Source organism: Meleagris gallopavo, chromosome 13 (assembly GCF_000146605.3).
Source record: "Meleagris gallopavo isolate NT-WF06-2002-E0010 breed Aviagen turkey brand Nicholas breeding stock chromosome 13, Turkey_5.1, whole genome shotgun sequence".
In the NCBI taxonomy this organism is placed as follows: domain Eukaryota; kingdom Metazoa; phylum Chordata; class Aves; order Galliformes; family Phasianidae; genus Meleagris; species Meleagris gallopavo.
This window is the reverse complement of record NC_015023.2, coordinates 18,920,107-18,943,573: the sequence shown is the minus strand read 5'-3', so window position 1 is coordinate 18,943,573 and position 23,467 is coordinate 18,920,107. Positions and strand designations below refer to the sequence as shown.

General features: G+C 46.2%; 2 long non-coding RNA genes across 4 annotated transcripts; both read left to right on the top strand.

Annotated features, from left to right (window-relative positions):
* Positions 1-45: 45 nt before the first annotated feature.
* On the top strand, positions 46-13,136 carry LOC104913077. 3 transcript variants are annotated; one of them, XR_795108.2, is made up of 4 exons: positions 46-362; positions 568-1,396; positions 6,343-6,482; positions 9,142-13,136. It is a non-coding gene; the product is annotated as an uncharacterized LOC104913077 (long non-coding RNA). The 3 variants fall into 3 exon arrangements; XR_002119447.2 differs by having other exon boundaries at positions 47-362; positions 568-774; positions 1,267-1,396; positions 6,343-13,136; XR_002119444.2 differs by having other exon boundaries at positions 6,343-13,136.
* Positions 13,137-13,201: 65 nt separating this feature from the next.
* On the top strand, positions 13,202-14,927 carry LOC109369856. Its single transcript, XR_002119448.1, has 2 exons — positions 13,202-13,285; positions 14,470-14,927. It is a non-coding gene; the product is annotated as an uncharacterized LOC109369856 (long non-coding RNA).
* Positions 14,928-23,467: the final 8,540 nt, after the last annotated feature.

The window sequence follows — 23,467 nt, the reverse complement described above, 5'->3', positions numbered from 1 at the left end:
CAACATGTTGCAGCTGGCGGGTTGTATTTATAGCTTTAAAAAAAAAAAAAAAAAAAAAAAAGCACAGCAAAACACTGGAAAGAGTAGAAAGCATTTTAAACAGCAAATTTGTCAATGTTTTTCCTCGCTGCCGAGTCGGACGGTGGGTCGGCGCTGGTTTAGATTAGCTCTGTCCCGTGCAGTCGGACGGTAGCAACGTGAACCTGCAGCGCACGGATCCGTGGATAGCATGGAGAGGAGGAGGAATGCGGGGAATGTTTTCCCTCGCAGCGCTGCGGCGGTGCGGCGGTGACAGCGCTAACACTTCCCAGAGCCGAGGACCCCGAAGCCGAAATGGCATTGCCCACCCTGAAAGCGAGAAGGTAAAGTTTATTTTTCTATATATATGTATTTTTTTTCCTCCCTTTTCTCTCTCGCTCTCCCGTACCCAGAGCGGATCGAGACCACCAAGAGTGGCCTATTTTTTTTTCTTCCATGGTGATGTACAATTCGCGTTTGCTATTAAAAAAAAATCCTGCCTGAGGTCATCCACCTAAGTTCTCTCTTTTTTTTTTTTTTTTGTTACAGGAAACGGGTCTCAGATGTTTATATGTTAAAAAGTAAGGCTGCTAATCTGCTTGCCCCTTTGCCCGGCATCGACAACTGTTACATCTTTTCTCCTGGCTTTGGGGCCAAGTTATGTGTTCGCTTAATTTCTTTTAAATCGGCGGAATAACCACTGTCCTGCAATCACTGGATTTGCTTGCCAACACCGAGCAAAGTCACCTCGGCAATGTAAGCCAAAGTTTACCAGAGAATTGTGAGATTTTATACTTATGGAGATGGACTCCAGCAGTGAAGCTGGGAGAAAAGGGCTTAAGGGGCTGCAGCTCAGCGCTTGGTGTTTGTGTCCATCAAACACAAAGAATGCTGAACTGGGAACCTTTCAAGCACTGATGTTTGTGATCTCGGAGCAAAAAAGAGGAGATTAATCTGCACTGGTAGATTTCCACGCTGTTGCCCAACGCATGATTTCAGCACACATAAGGCAGAGATTCGTTCCCTTCCATTAATCAATATTTTTGATGATCCTTGTGGTCCCTTCTAACTCAAGCCATTCTATGATTCTGTGATTTTTATTTCCTCCTTTTCAGCTTCCTGCAGCATAGAGGCTGATAATACACCATTAAAATGGGATAAAGCTGGAGGTCTTTGGACAGCAGCTGAGCTGCGGGGTGACACGCACTCTGCACTGCCCACCACTTCTTGCCTCGTTTTTCCCAACAGCTTCTCCACATGGTTGACATTTCTGACCCGGTGTGAAGCACAGCCCCCAGCCCACACCTGGTTAGTGGTGTGATGAGAATCAGATTAAATCAGCAAAGAGCTTCAGTAACAAAAGCAGTGGGAGCAGCAGGTAAGGCTTCGGAGTTGCCTTTCTTTGCAAGTAGAGGTCCCTTGGATCCTCATGCAGATTTATCTGGGAAAGATACAGGACGATTGGGCTGTTTGTGTAACAAAATCTGTATTTTTTAAATAACATTGCTGAAATGTGGTCATGAAATATGAATGATGTTTTGCCACGATGTAGGAAAAAGGCAAATAGCAAAACTGCAGTGTTTACTGACCACACTGAAAGAGAAATGCTCAGTGCTCACGGACAGCAGTGGGGCATTCTCGCAGTGCAAACAGTATTTTTCCTTCTGAATAATAAAAACAATAACTTCTGAAGTTACTTTGCGCCACTAATTAATGACAGTTTCTCCTTCTGAGCCTTCTGGCAACCACACCTGAAATTAAATGGCACTGATAACGCGGCATTTAAATTCTATATTAAACATACAGATAATGAAACAAAAAAGCAGGAGGGTGACTTTACACGGACCATTTCAGCAATGACAGAACTTGGCGTATAGAGTTCGTTTGTTGGGTTACGTGCAAAGCTTTGCACTGCAAAACACGGCTGTGTGCATCGACCCCTTTCAATCTCTCCCTGTGTCACAGATTTTCTGTGTGCTGTGGTTGTAACTCCAAAAAACATAAGGATGCAGAACTCCAGCAGCCATTTTTCACCATTTTATGGTGAAGATGGGCTTCTCTATGGAGTGATTGAAATCGGCACAGCAGAGCCCCAGCCCGACACACAGCTCCTTGCCCTGAGCAAATAACTGCATCTCATCCCAAATACATACTTTAGGGGTTTTACTCCTTCAGTCAATCAACCCTCTGTTTTTCTAAAAGCCAAAAATCTGTATCTTGCCAGCAAGTGAAAGAAAATGAAAGCCCTCCTTCTTGGCACATCCTCCGTAACAAATGTGGAAGCTCGCCGATGGCCACAAATATATTGTAAAAAATGTGTAAACCAAAGGCGGTGATATTTTCCAAAAGAACACCTGGAAGGTGTAAATCAAAAATATTGTAAACACGTCAGCGGGGAACATACGACAGGCACACTGGTGTGCTGCACACCCGGCCCATCGCGCATTGCAAATCCAAATCGATAAATCAGGGGATGAACCTTGGGCTAATAAACAGTTTTTTTTATGAAAAGGGGATATTCTCTGCCCCTGCTCTTTGGAGCAAGAGATAAATTGGTTAAATTTAGGAAAATGCAGCAGGCCATTTTCTGTAATGGGACTCTTTACAAAATCGCTGCTCAGAGGAACTTTCCGACAAAACTCAACTTTGTGTTAATTAGCAACAAAACTAATAGCTCAATTAGCAACCTAGCTGTTTTCTTAAGAAACATTTCTCGGCCGTTCCTTTCCCACCTCCAGCTTTTAATTCTTAATCAGATGCAAAGGTTCCACGTTATATCTGACCTCTACCAAAGCGAAAGGGGCTGAAATTGGGCAAAAGCACTGCAAAGCCACAGAGCACAGGCAGCTCCACGCTGCTGCAAGCAGAGCCAGGCTCTCCCTCGCGGTTATCTCGGTTGGGTGATAGGAGCCCTATTAAACCACTATCTGCTGGAAAGCGTCATAGAGGCATGAGGTTGGTAAACATTATAAAAACAACCCCTCATAAAAATTTTATGGCTTTACATTTCTGTACGTTTTACAGCCAGCGTGGGGGAAAGAAGCTGCAATGCTTTCTCCTCCACCTTGCTTGCCGGCAGGAGCTTTTTCCTTGCTTTCAGCTCATCAAAATAAATAGAAAGGCTGAAGCACGTTCATTTCTCAGGCGTTTGGTGGGGTTGTTTCACAGGGAGAAGAAGTCGCAAGGAAACATAAAGGAACCTCACAGCGCTAATCCGTGTGCTATAAACAACCGTCGTCCTCTTTGGACGCCACGATCATTTTCTGTGTCACGAATCACAGTGTTTTATTTCGTAGCCATGCGGTATCTCCTTTAAAACACAGAGAGAAAAAACCACCTGAACCCATGTTCCGTGCCCATCCTCACCACTAATCATTAAGCCACATCAATTGATGATGATTTTCAGATTGCTCCCCAAAAGCGGTATAGACGCTTGCTTTCCGAGTGGGTATTTATAGACTCTGGATGGGTCGAGTTGTGAACAAGAAAAAAAAGGTAATTGTGCTTGCGAGTGAGTATTTAAATATTTACATTTTAAATATATTTGCTGCCAGCTGCTGTTAGTGAGAAGAAAAGTAATTTGGGAAATCGCAACCCTTCCTATTTCCCACATTTTTTACCGTAATAAATGCACATCTCAATTTAGCATGCCCTGAAGCTCGGGGAGCCCTCATCATCACTCACTAGTGTTGTGGGACTGCACAAGGAGTGGGATGTGGGGCTCTGGGCATTGAGCCTGGGCAGCCCGAGTGGCTCTTTGCATGCAAAGCTCTCGCTGACCAGCGGCTGTGCTGCTTTCTCTGCTGCTTTCTCATGTTATGACTTCAAGCTTGCATGTAGGAAGGCAGGTGGCCTGAGTCATACTTCCCAAACCCCTCCAGCTCATGGGTCTGCCAACGTGGCAGTGTTGGGTGATGACGTCCAGGTTCACGGGAATGCTCCAGTGATGCTATACCCTATACCTCAGCCTACACCTCGGTTTAAGTCACATTGGAAAGTCCAGGAGGCATTAAAGCATCAGACAAATGAGTAAGAGGACATCATGAAGCAATAAGGCAGATGTGTCCTGGGTCTGGGCATCGTCCCCCATTCCCTCCTTCAAGCAGGTGCTATGTGTGGCCAGCCCCAGCATGGGTCATCCTAACCTTGTGAAACTGACAGTTTCCTTTTTTTTTATTATTAGAGTTATATATTTTTTTCTCTGCCATCTTTCCATCTATGCAGAATGGGTTTTACCTGTGGAAGTTTTTGCCTCTCTCTGGGACAAGGGAAGAGGCTCACTAGAGTCAAATAAAGTTGTGAATCAAAAGGGGATTTGGGGCCGTTCCTGCTACTGAGGACTTCTAGAGAGGATCTGCTCCTTCACAAGGAGTCTCTTCCAAAAATAAATCTCACGGTGTCCAACTTGCAGAGATCCAACACCTCCCTTTTGTCCTTTGCTCTCAGTTCAGCTCAGTTCAAGTACTGGGCTCCCTCCTGCCCTCGGGATGTTTCCTGTATTGATGCAACCGAAATGCGCACAGAGCAAACACTCCCAGTGACGCAGCTTGTGGTCACGGTGCTTCATCACCTTCCTTGTGTGACAGGGAGGGGGAAGGAACAAAAAACAGTGTGATGACATCAAATTCTTGGCAGAGATGTCCTTCAGCTACTGTGTACCTGGGCGGTGGTTTCAGTGTTTAAAGTGTCTGCGTTATCTAACAGTGCTGGTGGGTTCTCCAGTGATTGTGCCATTGGCTCAGGACAGGCAATGGAAGAGCAGAGGCTGCAGCTACCAGCTTTGCTTGGTTTGGTGGCTTCCAAATTACCTTTGCCACCGTTTTTAAAGGTTTTGGGTAAAAGTTAGCCTTGTCCAAATCAGTGCCAGGTCACTGCCTTGAGATCTCACTCTTCTGTCTTTACCTTTTTTTTGCCATTACTCGATGTACAAGAAGCTTTGCTTGGAGGAGCTTACCAAAGAGCAAGAAAAACAGCCCAACTCTGGAAATACTACTGTTTACTTTAAAGCACATTTTGTTTCCATTTTGCTATAAATATAGAAGAAGTGAAAATCTACTGTTGTGTAGGCCCTGTCACTTCAACAGCAGTTGAGCAGAATTTCTCACATAGTGCCCAGAAAATTCTTCAGGAAATGCCCAATCCAATTCTGTGAGGCATCACATCCTTCTGCAAATCACTGGGAGCTTGAAAACACTCATCCCTGGACAAAAAATAGCATAACGTAACATAACATAACATAACATAACATAACATAACATAACATAACATAACACAACACAACACAACACAACACAACACAACACAACACAATGAAATTTCAAATCTTAGGGAACAGGCTGGGATGGCATATCCTGTATCCTGCAAAACTGGGAGAAACACTGCCAAAAGTTGGAAGGATGTCCCAGAGTTGTGTTTTCTCTGTGGCTCATGTAATAGCAGTGCAGGTTTGCATGCAGTGCATTTAGGTATTTATTCTGGTGCAAGAGTTTGGCTGAATGTATTTTGTTTAAGATTTCAGCGAATCAGGAACAAGAAGATGAGTGGGAAATGCACCATTAGGAAAGCAAAAATGGCAAATGGATGTAAGCTCATTGCACACAGCTTGCTGGAATATTTTCACAATACCTGAAATTCTTCTTTCATCTGAATTCGAATGTTCGGATACGCAGAATGGGGAGAGGCAACGGGTGGCTCTGAGTCTCTGTTGCACCCTCCAGCACAACAATGCAGTCCCCATCCTTGACACCATCAGCTGTCTCTTGGATCCCACCTGGATTCTAAAAAGTGCTATTCCCAGGACATTTCCTTACCTTACATTGCAAAGAAGTGGTGTTTCGCACATTTATGCTGACCCGATGCCCAAATCCTGGGATTTGAGAGTAGATGTGCTCAATTCTATTGCTATCCCACTGCTGTTGCTTACGGGGAAGGTGTCTTTTTATTCAACATTGAGCTTTGTTAATTAAAAGGGGAGTTGGAAATGAGCTCTCTGTTGTATCTCAGATATCAGATATCAGGAGGAGGAAAAACACCAAAGCTGGGCAGGGAAGAGATGGAACAGCACCTTCACATGACAGATGGAGAGATTTAGTCCCACCTTGAGGTTTGGGAGAGTTCAATTTCCATCCATATGATGGAAGAATAGGATGAATTTAGCCATAACTGGAGAAGGAGAGGAATCAAAAGAGCTAGAAAGAAACAACCCCAAAAGAGCCAGAGAACCTTTATATTAGGGTGAAGCTGGAGAAAAGGGGGTGTATTGTTCATTAATTATGCCCATGATTAACTGAAGACATACAGAATTTCTGCCTTTCACATCTTTAGGAAGTCTAAAGAGAATGTGAGAATGGGCTCATATTGGAGAAAACCCTCCTTGGCTGCATAGCTGCCCACAGAATGCAAACTGAGGCCAGGAGGAATTCCTTGGTGTTGACCATCTGAGGCTGGAAATGAACTGTCGACATGTAAGTATGCACTAATACAGCCCGCAGAGAAAGCTCCGTCGTGCTGAGAAACTGAGGAGAGCAGGAAAACATCTCGGAGGGCACTTCTTGGTGTGCCAACACAAGCTGTCACGTCTGCAAAGCATCTCCCTTGGATATGGAGAAAACAAAATAACCCTTCCTGAGGTTTCTTCTCCATCAGCCTCATACTAAACTGTGGGTGGGATCAGTGGGTGCCTGCATCCAGGTGCCTCGTTCCTTTCTGCAAGACATGCCAGTGTGATGCTGATGGGGAATGGGAAACTGGGGAGAAGGAGTGGCTGCCCTCTGAAATCTCCCCCAAAATGCCACCCTGGGGCTGGCTGCCTCTCAAGTGATTTCTTTCAACTTTCTGTGCTTCCAAAGAAGAGTTTCTCCATGACTAATGTTTATCAGTGCTTTCCTGGTGCTGCAGTGAAGGAGCTGGCATTAGGAGGAGAAAAGCAACTTGCTTTCCTCTGCAAGGGGCCATTGAGCAGTGAGATAATGCTCTTCCCAAAAGTGCGTGCTCACTGCTGCTGGGTCGCAGCCAGGAGCAGCCTTCCCCATTCCCTCTGGAGGTGGCAACAATGCACATGTGTGTCATTTCCTGACCTCTGTGGAAATCTCAGGGCTGATATTCAAGAAAAGAAAAAAAGAAAGATGGAAAATCAAGGGCCTCCCCTAGGAAGACTCCACCTTCCAGACTGCTCCATTTCCACGTCAAGTGTCTTTTCGTGTCTTGTGTTCCATGGCCAAGGCTGGGTCTTGCTCTGAGGTGAGTCAGCCCCAACTGTCCCCAGGGGAGGGGACAGCAGACCACCCCCAGGCAGTGGGCTCACATCCTGCCCATGGATTTCCAGGAACTTTTCCTAATGCTTTAAGCTATAAAAAATCACTAAAAGATCAAAATACATCCAGGCAGGGCTGTCTATCCTGGAGACACCACGTAGACAAGCCCACTGTTTGAAGCCATCCTGTATCCATTGTCACACTGGGGCTTTTTGCTCCCGGACCTTCTTCAGTTGGAAGCAAATCTGCTTCACCATCAGGCTGCATCTCTTTGTACCTATCACTATTATAGCTCTCTACAGTTCCCTGAAAGGATGTTGTAGAGAGGTGGGTGTTGACCTCTTCTCCCAGGTAACAGCAACAAGATGAGAGGTAACAGCCTTAAATTGCACCAGTGAAGGCTCAGGTTGGATATTAAGAAAAATGTCTTCTCAGAAAGAGTGCTGATGCACTGGCACAGGCTGCCCAGGAGATGGGAGAGTCACCATCCCCGGAGGTGTTCCAGAACTGTAAAGATGTGGCACTGAGAGACATGGTTAGTGGGCATGGTGGGATGAGCTAGGGCTGGATTTGGGGATCATAGACCTTTTCCAACCATCATAAGTCTATGCTATGACTCTATTGTAAGGGTCCAGAGGAAAGGCCAAGATATGTGGTTGTTTTGGGGCACTGTGCTTTTGGAAGCTTTCCATTCTTTAGGACCCTGAAGGCTTGAATCTATTCCACTCACTCTATCTTGTATTGCTGTATTTTGGGAAAGCATAGAACGAATGAGTGGCAGGATCGGATAAACAAGCTTAAGGTAAACATTATCTGCATGTATATCCTGATTTATAATGTACGTGCATCAGTTAAAAATTTACTTGAATTTACCACAGTGTTTTAAGTAATGTTATTAAGAATGTAAGTTCTTAGGAAAACTCAGTCTGTTTTTAGCCCAGACATGCAATTAGGGGAATTAGTAACACGATACGTCATCTTCAAGAACACACAGATACAGTGGTCAGAAACCTCATGCAACCCTCTGGAAGGAAATTTTGCTCGCAGCGTATGTGAGCGCTCTCTTGCAAACCTCCTGATTCTCACCAGGAAATAACATGACCTCCCCAAGGCAGCACATGGCCTGTTTGAAGGGCACTGAGGATGAAAGAGGGGAGATTTAGGTTAGATGCTACCCAGAGAAGATGTGGATGCCCCATCCCAAGGCAATATTGGATGGGGCCATTGGCAGCCTGATCTGGTGGGTGGCAACCTGGTCCATGGCAGGGGTTTGGAACTGAATGATCTTTAAAAGTCCTTCCAATCTAAGCCGTCCTACGATTCTATGACTCTGTGAGTATGAAATCCAATATTTGGATGGGATTGGATGAACATGAGTATGCCACCTCTGGAGAGGATCACCACAATGACTTCACATCCTGCACAGGCTTCCTGCACCAGAGGCATAAATGAAACAGCACAAAGCCCCCAAACTCTACCAAAAACCTTTGCATTTACTCCTCTGTTCAGAGCCAAATGGTGAGGGCAAAGAGAACTGCCATCACCATACATGGGCTCGCACCACATCCCAAAGCTGCGGCTGTGCAGCCCCTCCGCTTATTCCCACGGCACCATGACCGGAGCCCTTTCTGCTGCTGGGACAGTGGAAAATTCCAAAGAAAAAAAAAAAAAAAGCAAAATCTCTCCCTCCCTGCTTCTTTCTGAGGGTTCCAGAAACTCCAGCTGAATTTCACAAATTCAGGTGGCTTTTGGCCAGTTTGCGTAAGCCAGAGTCCAAATTTTTGGTTGCTGAACGAAGCTTTGACACAAGTCATTGAGGTTTCTTTATCGCTAGCAACAATCTTTGCTTTTGTTTTTGTTTTGCTTTCAGCCTCTAGCACTGCTGCAAAACAACCTGATCCTGCTACAGGGACGCGTGTGAGGAAAGCAAAAATATTGCTCAGTAAATAGCTGCAAATGATAGAGGATCCTGAAAAAACACTGGAAAATATGAAAAAGCCAATGAAGCAAGGGGGAAAAAAATGGGGTTTTCTTTCCTCCTCTAAGAAAGAATGCATTATCTGGAAATCCCACTTTGTAGTTTGGCATTTGTTTTGGTGTTGGTTTATTTCAGCAACCAACTCTGAATAAAGAACAACCGCAGAAACTGTACTCCAAAGCTACAGCGGTGGGTGGCAAATTTCTCCCTTACCACAAATATCCTTCCATACTTGTCAGTCCAGATTGAAAACATTTTTTGATGTTGTTTGTGTATCTCATCTTCCATCACTCTCAACAAGGGTCAGGAACAATGGGTTTGATGGGTTGTGGACCTAAAAAGGAAATTTTTTCTTCTTCTCCCTTCAATTCCATAGCAGCTCATTGCATAGCTCAAATGTTAGGGCTTGTCCTGTCTATGGGAGCTGTTATGGTCCCTCTCTTTAAGCCAAGGGATGGATGTGTGAGCACTGATGGTCACTTTCTGAGGGATTCTTGCAAGATTTCATTATCTGAAGCAAACTTCTCACCTGCTGGGCTTGCCTAGCTAAGTAAAGTGCAAAATCATCACATTCTTTCAACTTCAAGTTCTTGCCTGGAGAGATCTCTGCCTTGGGTAGGGCAGAGGCACCTCCCTATCAGAAGGAGGATCCCAATCCCCAAAAAATCTGTGTTTGTGTTTCCAGACACGCACAGCCCCATTGATTTAGAGCACGCGTACGTTTGTGCAGCTGCGATCTTGCACTGTAAGCTTCTGCCAGATAACTGTACAGTGAGGAGCCCTGATTTGCTCTGGGCTCTTTGCAGTGCATAAAAACACCATCTCCAAGAAGCACAGTCCTGTTGGGTCTGATGTCAGCATGCAGGAGTGTTCACTCATAATGAAATGTCCTGCAGATGGTGGGGTTTTGGAGAGCGCAGCACCCAGCTTTACAGCAGCACCGTGCACCCATTTACCCAAATATCTTCAAAACGTGCTGGTTTAACTTCACAGCTGTTGTATTTCCACATCCTCAGCAAAACCCTGAACCTACCCAGCCCTCAGGTGGTCCCACTGCATTTGAAATCCTAGAATCATTAAGGCTGTAAAAGATCTCTAGGATCACCAATTCCGACTCAACCCATCCCAGCATTCTCACTGACCACGTTCCTCAGTGCCATATCCCCATGGCTCTGAAACACCTCCAGGGACAGTGACTCCACCACCTCCCTGTCCCAACGTGTCACCACTCTTCCAGCGAATATATTTTTCCTAACATCTAGCCTAGTTCTTGGGACACACCCAATAAGCAAGGAGTCATCCAGCGGATAAAGTCCTCTTCCTTATTTCTCCTGATTTGGGATCAGCAAGACCTGCAGTGCTCAGAACACAATGATTTGTCCCCAAAGCGGTGATAAGGAATTCAGCAGCTGCTATGTGCCAGCAGGCTCTATCCTGGGCTCTTCTGCTCCACTTCAATATTAATGCTGGATTTTGGGGGCTGGAAACAACAGACACCCACTCAGACAGCCCCAGGCATCCCCTACAGGCACAATCCATGCTCTGCTCTGATGGAGGTGTGGAAGAGCCCCGTTAAGTCTCCTGCCAGTGCAGCCTTTCTGTTGTTGTTTTCCATGAGAACACGATATGTTTATCTAGCTTTGATTTTTTTTGTTTTTGTTTTGTTTTGTTTTGCTTTGTAGCTGAATGAACTGATTATTACTTTCATCTGGTTCCCTCTGAAGGGTCAAATGAAGCCCAAATAATAAAATTGAACGCGAGTGTGCACGTATATATTTATAATTAATAGGTTACATACTGAAAGATGTGGGTCCTAAAAGAACGTGTAAAGAGAAAATGCTCTAAAACTTGATCTTTATTTTGGTTCAACCTCAACAATTTCCTGCAAAGCACAAGTGGTGATATAATACGGGGCAGATCAAACCAAACTTTAAAACCAAACCTCTACTCTGCTTCTCATGCCAAATATCATTCCTTAAGATGTTCTTTTCTCCATCTGGCGATTTTGGCTTCCCTGTGTTCCCTGCAAGACTTTGGACCTTTTGCTAAAATGTTTGTGATATGACTCAGAATAACAAACAAGACACGCAGAACCTTCATTCAGTCGAGCACAATACTGGCAATAAATGGAGCTGGCTCAACAGGAGGGTTCTGTAGACACCCCATGAAACTCGAAGGAGAGAAATAAATCAGCAACTGATGCATTTTTCTTCCCCAAACCCCCCCCCCTTTTTTTTAAGAGAAATCAGAACTGTTTTTCAGTAAAGTTAAAACTTTTCCAGCTTTTCACCAAAGCAAACAGAAAGCAGGTGCGTGCTGAAAGGATTTTGGCCAGGGACGTGCGGAGAAGTGCACGTGGGTTTTCCTGTGAGCACTCACAGCTAATGGGCTTGATTTTGCTCTCAGTAATGTTGATGGAAGCTTTGCCATTTCCCTTCAAAGAAAGCGGGCGAGACACCTACAGAGCCACCGTGTATAGAAGAACAAGAAGCGCAAGGCAAGTTTTTCTGGTAGTCTGTGTATTTTAAAGGTTGTCACAATCCCATCCAAACCCTTTGCTCTGCAAAACAGCACTCTGCTCACTGAAGCTTCATTCAAAAATAAAGCCTTTCTTTGCATTAAAATACATAAGTCCAGAGAGTAGGAAGCAAACGTGGTCTTACTTCCCAGTAGTTCTCAGCCACTTGCTTGCATTCTGCTTTTTGATGCAGTACATTGCGTTGGCATCTTGGTGAAAGGTGTTCACACCCACCACCCTGAAAGATCTGCCATTGATTTGCAGATTCCAATCTGGACTTTCTTCTGTTTCTCTCTAAAAGCCCATTTCCCACTGTTTTTTATTTAAGAGCAGAGTGGCACTGACATTGTCACCACTAAGGATGCAGTCTGGAAAGCAGAGAGAACAAGGCAGCTCCCGATGATGGATGGCATGGCCAAGGGCAGAGCCACTGTTCCGTGCCAGCCTTCTGCAGAGCACCTACGATCTCAGGGCTATCTGAGCCAACACGTCCTAATGCACAGAAATCCCGAGTGCTTAAAGCCTCCCCTATCCATGACCATAAAAGTCCAGCAACTCTGTGCGCACGGATGCCTCACGCATGTGCCTCGAGGAGCAGATTGCCAGTTTGGCACTTGGCAGCCTATGCCTGCCACAGGCAGCAAAGCCCATTTGTCACCCAGGAGCGTGTTGAAACCATGTTTACATAAATCCTAATGCCTCCGCCTTCTCAGCAAATGAGTCTTTGTACCATGGATCTGGGACAGCAGGACTGCTGCCATTGGGTGGGTGATACTGGGGGAGGCATGAAGATGCAGAAATCCCTCTCCCCAAACTGATGACTCTCTGCCCTTTCCTGTCCCAGCAAAGAATACTGATTGAAATGAGCTGAAAAGCTCAGAAAGCAGAAAAACAGCCCTGCTTTCCACCCTACCGGTATGGGATTTATTAAAGAAAGCCCTGGGATGTGAAGAAGGAAGAGCGGCTGCTTCACGGTGCTTTTGAAGACTTTATTAACCTGAAGGCTTGGAAAATAGCACTGCTCTATACACGAGCTCAGCTGTGTAATGTGTTGCAGAAAAGCTGCCCTGCCCAGGTGGATGGGGGCTGCATTCTGCAGTGCTGAGTTACCCCTATTTCACTTCTCATGGGTTGCTCAGCAGCAGGGCTGACACCTTCAACCTTCAGGCAAGGAACTAATAAATTGAGCAATAAGTTGAGCCAGTTTTGTCACCACTGACATCCAGACTGGGTTGGGAGCATCCCTGCATAACCCAATCCCCTCCATCCAGACCTCTTTCCCATCTCCCTTCCTTTGTAACTTGTTCTAGCAGAAATGCTAAGTCACAGCTTAGAGCAGTGATGGACACCTGGTAGGAAGGCAGGGCCAGCCCAGGGGAACTCAGGTGTATGCAATGAACCTGAGTGACCAGAAGGGCTGGAGCCAGGATCCACCCCTTCCCAGACCTCATTTAAGGGTTGGCAGTGGAGGTAAAGGTGTCACTCTGATGATCCTTGTGTATCTGAGGTCTTCTGAAGGTAAGCAGCTTTTTTCCTTTATTTCTGTGCTGAAAGCTGTTGCGTTTGAGCAAATTCTCACTTGCTGCAGTTGAGGATGTTGCTATTCTGCTGTTGTTGCTGCTCATTGCATTGCACTTGTACTGTTTGATGTAATTAGGTTATTGATAATCCTAGAGTCTGATGATGTCTCCGTAAGGGCTGATATATCAGGTCTGCAAGAGTTTACACGGATAACTACATAGCCTTTTTTGCTCATCAACTTTTGCTATAAGCATGGGCAGTTGTTAAGCACAGTGAGACCTCTCCAAACTTCCAAGCCACATCTTTTCATCTCTTGGGTAGGTTCAGTGGTACCAAACCTTTGCAGAAGGGAATGCTGTTCCTCTAGATGCTTTCCTCTTCATGCAATTACTTATTGTACTGAATGTATGTGTGAGGGGGGGTGGGGGTGATGAGAGCAGCTTCAAAGAGATGAAGGGGGAAATGGTGTTGATGCTTTGTGTGCTGTTGTTGGGGTGCTCGTGGGCAATCCTCACCTCATCCCTTCGCTCCTTCATCATCCCTCTGCTCCTTTATCAGATTACAGATTTCAGAAACCAAATGGATTTTCCTTAAATAGGGAGTCAAGGAGAGGGGGCAGGGATGCAAAACTGCTGGGGAAGCTGTAACTTAATCAGTAGAGTCTGGCCAAGGGATTCATAACTGAGGTGCACTTATGAGTTTCCAAGCCGATTGAGTGCATTTCCTTTCCTCCACACAACACTGTTGGAGCTGTTTGAGTTTTAAGTGTGCAGCTAGACTCCTTTTTTAAAATGATGATAATGAGAGAGTATGGAAGCGCCCTACAGGGGGGCTGAGTGGAAAAGCACATGTGAGATGGACAAATAGTTCATAATAGGCCAACTGATTTGGCTTGGGGGAGAAGCAGTTAAACTTTTTTGGTCTTGTGAGCATTTTGTAGGAGGCTTTAAACATTACTGGGGTTGATACTTTTCTCCCTGCATCTTATTCTGATGTTACGTTGCCCAAGCACAGTAGTGGACCTTTTTTGGGGTGGACTCACCTCCCATTATCTCTGATCTGAATTTCTTCCTGAATGTTTTGGCTCTTCCAGTAATAGGTAGTCATGCACTGCGTTTATCATCAGATCCTACTTTTTTTCTTCCTGGATGTTGTTCAGATGCACTTTTGTATCACTTTAGATTCTCTTCTTTGGAAAGTCCCTGTGGAAGTGTCAGCCAAAATGAATAACAACCGGAAACAATAAAAAGGAGAAAGATAAAATCAGGAAGAGTAAGCTCTGTTTATAGATGTGGACAGCTTTTCCAGTAAACCACCAAATAAAGAATTTCTTCGAATTTGGAAAGTCTGAGAATGGGACAGTAGGAAAAGCGATTGGGCTCAGAAAATCTTCAGAATGGGAAAAATGTAAATAAAAAATGGGGGAGAAAAAGAAAGGGTATGAGGCTTTTTTTTTCTTTTTTCTCTTGAGTGCATTTGCAGAAGAAGAGAGAGGGTTGAGTCAAGATCTGCACACCGCAGACATGGTGTCACCCACCCCCAGAGTCAAAGCAGGAGGGTGGTGCTCCTGGTGTGAGCTTCAGAGAGCTGCTGTTTGCCTCTTGTTGAAGTTTCAAATGCATTGATATTAAAAAAAAAATAAAATGAACCAATGTTTTATGGAAGAGAAGTGGCAGCAATAAGAATAAAATACAATTATATCTATGTCTTAAGAAGGAAAAATGTAGACAATATGGCAACATGGGCACTGTGAACACCTAATGCATCAAGCTTGTTTGTATAAAAAAAAAATTAACATTGATTGTCTAATAATTCAACTAATTCCCATTGAATTGAGGCTATGAGTTGTCATTTTGGCATGAAGAAGCGAACACTTCCAGTGGAGAGCTGCTGTTTTCCTGCTATTCCATGGAAGAATCATAAAATCAAAGAATCATTCGTGTTGGAAAAGACTTCTGAGATCTCCAAGTCCAACATCAACCCACCACGTCCCTATGGTTCTGGGGCACCTCCAAGGATGGTAACTCCTCCACCTGTGCACCACCACTCCTTCTGAGAAGGTATTTTTTCCTAGGATACCCAACCTGAATCTTCCTTGGCACCACGAAACCCAAGGCTCTAAGGAACTTAGGTGCATGCATGCAATGAATGTTTTCATCCCAGGGGGCTTCTTCTAGCACCCAAAATGTGGAGGGTGGATGGCTCTGCAGCCCTCGGTCTTGCTGCATGGTGTCCTTTGCTGACAGAAGGAAGAGAGCTGGAGATGACTGGGAGCTCTGTCTCTCTGAAAAGGAAGAGAACGGGAGATGGAGGAGAGTTGCATGGTGCTGAGTAATGTTGCCAGTGGTGCTGACGGGTTTGACGTGTGCACAGTTTAGTGGGTATCCAGCTGAGCAGAGGAATGAATGTGCATGCATGTGGCTGTTGAATAAGCTGCTTTTACTTGCAGGAAGGGGCTCTATGGCTGGGGTACAGTCAGGATGCTTGGCAGTTGGAATCCTGCAGCGAAAGGAGAACTGTGGGAGTGCACCAGGCTTTTCTGTTTGTATTTTCTCCATTAGTAAAATGAGCTCTCTGGTACTCTCGCAGAACAGCCTCACTGAATTCAAGAACGATCAGCAGGTCGTTCTTTCCTTAAACAGCAACTCAGCATCGCAAGCACAAGAAGTGCAAGACGCTGCTTACTGGATGGGGCCACATAGTTTGTGTTCTGCTCTTCTCTCTGCTCACTTCTGCTTCTAATCTAGGAGGCTTTGTTTTCCCGACATCGTTTAATCAAATGTAGATCTAATCAGTGCCAGAGCACTAACAAGCGTGAGCCCCCGCGATTCTCCGCAACCATGCAAGACGTTGGATAACAGCAACTTCCCGTGCTGCTCTTTCTGCATCAGGTCCTGAAATCCCCCAATTACGTTTCGTACCAAGAAATGAGTAATGCTCATTGCAAGTCATGTTAGCGGGGTGCTTCCAAGGCCCTGCCTCCCACTGCTGTGGTACGTGAAGCACGTGGAAAACAGAGCGATGGACACGTGTAGGGCTGCTGGATTTGGGATTCATGCCTGCTTTCCTATTGACCCCATGGGAGGGCATTAATAAAATAATAAATAATGATAATGAATGAGATAATAGCATGAATAAAGCTCTCTCTACCTGGCCTATATTAAGTCCATAAGGTCATCTGCTACTTGCTAGGTGTGAAGAGTGTGTTGTCTTCAAGCTTGGGTAGTTCCATATACAGGCATGGAATTCTTGCCCCATCTTGGGAAGCATCTGGTGCTGGCTGTCAGGGAAGGGATGGGGTTGCAAAGGGCACTTATCTGGCCAAGGAATTTATATGGTCCTAACTTCATCCTGTTAGGAGCTAGGCCAAACAAAATTTGGCCACCAAACACGTTGGCCAACCCGTCACCAAAATAACAGGGAATGGAATGAGAGCAGGATGAAGAAAATTAATATTTTCAGGGAAGAGCCATTGTACCTTGCATGTTTTGGGTTATTTTGTAAGTTTGTTTGTTGTAGCTGCTTTCTTTAAAATAGTGGCTTCTCAGTAAAGAATGAGAGTTGTATATGATGAGTCCTATCCAGTGGCTCTGGCCATGCATATCACCAATGGCAGCAGCAGGGCAGGTAGGCGCTGCCTTTCAAAGAGGTTAAACTTGCTGGGCTGCACACAAGGGATGCAACAACAAATATTCAGGAATTGAGGCTGACTACCGGTGCATGACTTCCACCGGGGTCTGCCAGGAAAGTGCAATTCCTAAGGAAACCCCTGCTCTGCTGCAGCTTCCTGGTGTCCCCAGCTGCACTGATACTGTCGCAGGAGTGCTTCCAAAGGGCTGCAGCCTCACAGTGCTCTGCTTGACTCACCCCAGCAGCCTGAACTCCTGCAGCCCATCCCTGAAGTATTTAAGGGCTTTGCTGTTGTTTTTTGTTATTATTAATATTATTGCAATGCTTGTTCTGGCACAAAAACGCCTTTCCTATTCTCTTCTCTGGCTCAGAATTTTTGGTCAAAGTTTAATTAAATTTAGAGGAGCTGGAAAAACTGCGTAATTTAAAAAGTAAATGAAAGCAGTGGCTATTGCTGAGGGGAGGGTGGGGGCCAGCCTGGCCACAGCCCTGGGGATACAGTTGGAGGGGGGGCAGGTAGTGCAGAAATGACCCTGGAGATGTGGGTTTCCCTGGATTTGTAGTAGGTGGCAGAGGGTTGTGGGGGCAAAGGGCTCCCCACGGTGCTGGGCATTGTAGGGATGCTCAAAGTGCTCCAGGTACCCAGCAGAATGAGGCCCTTGTTTGTCCCTGCCCATGCGGTCAAACGCTGTGGGTGGGAGCAGTGGGGGGGATCTGTTTTCCCAGGCTCCCTGCCATCAGGAATTACTGAGCTGCCATGAAATGGGAGGAAATATTTCATTATAGGCACATGCGCTTCAATTTCACATGATGGAAACTTCAGGATCAGCTTTCTGCCCTCCCTCCCCTCTTCTCCTCTCATTGCCTGTGCCTCATCCCTGCTGCTGCGGGTGATGCTGAGCATCCCGCTCCTCCTCGCTGCAGGGAGGGGAACCCCACCTGCACCACAGGTATGTGCCAAAAGCACAGCCCCAACCCTTAAAGCAGAGAAAGTGCACAATAGAAAAAAATAGAAGGTGGAGGGCAAAAGTGATCATTTTCCCTGCCCACCCCTTCCCTTACTTGAGGTCTGCAGTGATGAAATCCCTTCTCCTCGAGTAAGAAGGTAGCAGAAACATGTGGGGAGATACGGGATATCTCTATAGGTGATATCCTTATGGGCACTTTTTTTGAATGTGCCCTTAATTTTGCAGGGGCATCTCAGCTTTTTCTGTGGTTGTGCACTGGCAGATGACTGTACTAGGGAACTATGTGAGGAGTTGGGTGGGAATTGGGGATTTGGGTGGTGGAACCATAGAATCATGAAACTCTATAATTCTAGAATAACAGAATGATAGCATTGAGGAATTGTAGAATTATCGAATCATAGAATCATCAAGGTTGGAAAAGAACTCCAAGTTCATCCAGTCTAACAGCCAACCTATCCCCACCATGCCCACCAAACCCAATCCCACCATGTCCACTCAACTATGCCCCCAGTTGCCACATTTTTATATCTTCTCAGACGTATCTGAGCTGAGGTTCTGCTTTGTGTAGTGAGACTGGGGGATCCCCTATGCCCCCCCTCCAGTTTCCTCAGGGTGGGATGTAGTGTGAAACACCCCAGTCTAATGAGAACAAACTGGTTTGATGCAATTTTTATTCCTTCTGTGACAGTTTTCTGTCCCCGCATTTACCTTTTGACCCCATAAAGAGTAAAGTGGATGGGGGCAGGAGGGTGAAAACGGCCTTTCTTGCTTTGCTCCATGGCTGCGAGAGGGGGGCAGCGGGGCAGACCCTGGGGGAGATGTAGGGCAGCGTTGGGGCTGGGCTTGGCGGCGCCTGCCAGTGTCAGTGGGGTCAGAGTGGGGGTCAGGGACAGTGCCCGGTGCCCCATGGCCCCAATTCACTCTGGTCCCTGGGCAAGGTTCGATGCTCACCCCCACTCCCCAGTACACTGAGGGTGGGCAGGTACTGTGGGATAGGGAGAGGAAAGGATGAGATGGGAATAGGAGTAAAAAAATATGAGTAAAGATAGGGATAAAGATAAGAGGAAAAGGAGGAAAAAATGGTGGGGGAAGGAAAAGGAAAAGAAAGGGAAAAATGAAAATGGGAAGAAGAAAGGGAGGGAAATGGGAGGGAAAGGGAATTGGAAGGAGGAGGTAGGAAAGTAGCACAAGAGGAGTGAAAGGAATAAAATCGAAAATGAAATTGGAAAAGGGATAAAAGGTAAATATAAAAGGGGGAGGGGAGAGGAAGATTAAGGCTTTTAAAATTAACCCAGGTAGGCAGCATCTAAGGATGCACTTCATAAGGCAGGGTTGTCTCACGCTAGTTCCAGCTCCAGGGCTTTGATTTTAATTTTTTTTTTTTTTCCTTAAAAATACAAGACGGTGTGAGAACCTAGCAAGCCTGGGCTGTCCACAGATTGAACCTGAAATCAGCACTCCTTCACTGGCCCAAACTGGGACCCACTGGAAACTGCTGCATCCCAACAAGGGGTGACCACAGCTCCCATCCAGCTGCTGTTCCCACCAGTTCCTATCTTCAGTCCTCTGCTGTAACTGTGAGGCAGAATATTAACTTTCTGCCCCAAACGATAACTCCATACCTTATTAAATTACACATATCTAAAGCTGTTTCCAGCTTTGAAACCATATTGTATATGCAAAGGCTAAGGCTGGGAGGAATTTTTACAGATGAGTAATAAACATCTGAAATAAGATTTATGATGGAAAGCTGACACAACCTTAAGTGGATAATTCAATTTTTACTCCCCTGCTTTGTTCCCTACAGAGGCACTTATGGCTACAAAGCACAGGAACACCCGGCTATCAGTCCCCAGCACTGTTCCCCACCGGCACACACGCAGCCAAACTCTGCTCAGACACATTTGCACCTTGTGATAAATGCATACTTTCCTTTTTCTGGTGTTCCCATCTCTTTGCCACACGCATCTGCACCTACATCATTGCTTCGGTTTTGCATGTTGTTTTTCCTTTTTCAGCTCAGTTTTTCCCATGGTTGGGAATTCCCTCTGGCTACGTCTTTGTGACTTTCTTCTGCTATTTTTATTTATCCTTTTTAGGGGACAGATTAATCTGAATTAATGCTTGTGTGGTTCAGCTGGATCGGATTGGGTTGGACTGGATTGAGTTGGGTTGGACTGGAATAGGTTGGGTTGAGTTGTGTTGGGAAGGCAGCTAACACATTTACACCATAAATTAAGAACAGGCAGATTTTTGGGTGCTCTGATTTTTATTATTTTCTTTTCTTTAACTGAACTCCAGTTTCTTTCTCTGTATGCCTTCCTCATCATCTTTGGAATCCTTCCACTAATGAAAAGCTTTTTCAACTTGATGCAAAGATGGATGCAGGCACTTGGATGAGTATTACTGATAGACAAAGCAAAAGAAACAAAAGTGGATCAGGGCAAAATGCAGACAAAGAGGTAAAAAATGTCTTTACCAGCAAAGCTCCCAGGCTTTGGTGGGCAATGCTTTACTCATGCTGGGCTGCTGCTTCCCATCAAACTCCTTGTGAGAATAATGCCAAAGAAACAAATATGGAGAAGTGATGAAAAGGAGAGAGCTGTTTTCTAGGAATTCTGTGGCTGAGCGTAATTTCCTTTCAATCTGGCTGGCAGGATTGAGTTTATTTCCATTACAATCACAAAAATATACTGCTTGATCTCTAAATGTCATTGTACTGAAAAATCCCACAGCTTGCGTCGATAAGCACAGCTGATTCTGAGTCTCAACATTTAACCTTGTGATAGCCTGAAGATTGGGGTTTTAGGTAAGGAATGCTCAGCATGGAGCATTTGGGAACGATTGGAGTAAATATAGTGATTGATCCAGTCCCAAAATCAAAAATTGCTTTTTTATCTCGATGCAGAGAAATTTCAAAATCTCAAACTTTCCCCCCGTGCTGGAAAACAAACAAACAAACAAAAAAAGACATTTCCCACCTACACATGAGAAGTATGCTCACAGATGTGGCCTGCAGTGATGTTTGTGCTGAACCGAGTGCCGATAGGTGCACGGCATCTGCACCGCTGCCCCACGCACGCATTGCTTCTGCAGTAGACATAACAAACTCTGCTTGCACGCACTGCATGCACACACAACTGCTGAGAATCCACGCTGCAACACACGGGAGTAATTTGGCCCCATGCATGTAGCTGACACACGTGCAGTCATGGCATGAATAGTATCACAGCCCATGCACATGCAGTCATGGCACGTGCAGACTCACGGCGTGAGCATGTGTGATCATAGCACCCACAAATATGTAATATTAGCACACAGGTGCAATTACGTTGTTGATTCACATGCGATCACAGAATGCACTTGCAATTATGCATGCGTATGCAACCAACCACAGCACCTACAAATAGGTGGCTGCACCATGCACGTGCAATATCAGCATGCGTGTATAATTGCAGTACAAGTGCAAAGTCTGCACCTACGTATAAGCAACGACAGCACCGATGCACATGCAGTCACAGTAGAAGTGCAAAGGCAGTACCTATGCACATGCAACAACAGCACCCACAAACAGGCAATCACAGCATGCACTTGCAGTCACGGTGCCTGTGCACATGCAACTGTAGCACCCATGCGTATGCAATCACAGCATGCAGATGCAATCACAGCACGCAAGTGCATGCAGGCACAGTACCCATGCCTGCGTTCCCATTCACAAAGCCCCACGCTGCTCTATCCTGTGCACCCCCATGCAGCAGCACCCAGAGCAGGCACCCAGCTCCCTCCCTCCCCTCCTGCACACACAATCACCAGACACACAGGCATATTTTTATTGCATCTGTCAGGAACATGAAAAACCTTTCTGCCAGCACTCAGCACGGGCAATTTATGAGCCTGGTCTGAGTGAGGAGGGGGTGGGGATCAGAGAAGAAATGATGGGAGAGAAAATGGCCCATAAATTGTTCGCCATGATTTACACTGTAGTCCATTTGCAGCCTATTCTTTTTTTGGAGCCTCACACACAGATCTCTCTCTCCGCTCTCCTTCACTTTGGGGTCCTGAGCCGGCCCAGCTGGAGGAAGGCAGCGATCAGAGTTCAGTTGGTGCAGACAGAGCTAAAGTAAACAGACGTGGTCATTCAGCAGGCAGTTAGCAGCCTTTGGACAGATGAGCAGGGCTTTGCAGGACCACACACGCAACCCACTCCAGACCACACAGGGACGGGGCCGAGCTGCTTTGCACGCAATGCATGCAGGGCGACGGCTGCTGCTCGCCCCACGCGGGGCTGGGGGAGCCCCAGCAGTGCCTTTTGCCCCCGGTTCCCCTCAGTCCTTGGGGTGATTCAGTCTGTCACCTGGCCTGGGGAGCAGGGCATGCATTCCTCTGTTGGAGACATAGCGGACTGCTGGAAAAGTGCCACTGCTGCTTCCAATAAGGTCATCTGGTGGCTCTCAACTCTTGTCCCTCTTCGTGTAATTTGGCCTGATGGTTCCATATCTCGTTCCTTTTCTCCAGGAAGGTACCAAAGCTCTGTTATCAGCCTTATCTTCGGGGAGAGATGCTCCACGCTGAGGTTGGAAGGGGCATTTTGGAAGGTTTTGGGGAATCTCTGACCTATGGAAAGGCTCTTGGCCATTGTGGAATGTTTTGGGGGAAGCTCTGCCCCACGGAAGGGCTCTTGGCCATTGTGGAAGTTTTGGGAAAGATGCTCCGTGATAAGGCTGGAAGGGCTCTTGGTCATACTGAATGCTTTTTGGGAAACCCAGCCCTTTGCCAGGCTGTGTGCATGGCCGATTCATCAGCCAACATGCACAAAAAAACATGCTACAGCCCTTCCTCAAGCAACAGCCAGGATGAGTGAAGGAAGATGCATCCTCCAGTCCCACCGAGCCATTTGCCCACATGCTCTTCTGGTCCTTTCCAACACTGCTGCAATGCATTCCCTCCATCCCAGCCTGGTTTTGGAGCTGATCTTCTATTCAGCCTTCCTTTTTCCTCAGCCATCTCAGACCCCAGATCCATCCTGTGCCCCACAGCACCACAGGGCCACGTTCCTCCATGCAGCACCACATGAACTACAGCTGTAGAGCCGGCGTTGGGCACGTGAGATTGTAAACCAGAACAGCGCTCACTCGAGTGAACTCTGAGAAATTGCATTTGCCTGTCAGTATCATGTTAAAGCATAACACAGACTCTCATTTTCCCACTCCTTTGGCTCCGAGGGCGTTTCAGTCCCTGCTGAGAAACATGAAGGTCGTGGCCTTCAGGTTTCCAGATCTGCCCTTACACACCATAGGGAGATCTGACAACAGCCTTATTATTTATGTAGCCAGGCAGGACTCGCCTAATGAAACCCAGAGATTTTTATTGACACACATTGGGGCTGGGGGTAAGAGCAAAGCAATCTGTCGGGCAGCTCGCATAAACACAGTGGCTATTCATTTAGGGCTGGTGTGACGGGGGGACCCTCTTGCTGACTTTGACAGCACTTAATTCACCCTAAGCCATGCTCTTGGGCTGGGAGACCCCTGAATTGTGGCTGGGGGCAGCACGGACAGACCCCATTCCCTGCTGTAAACAA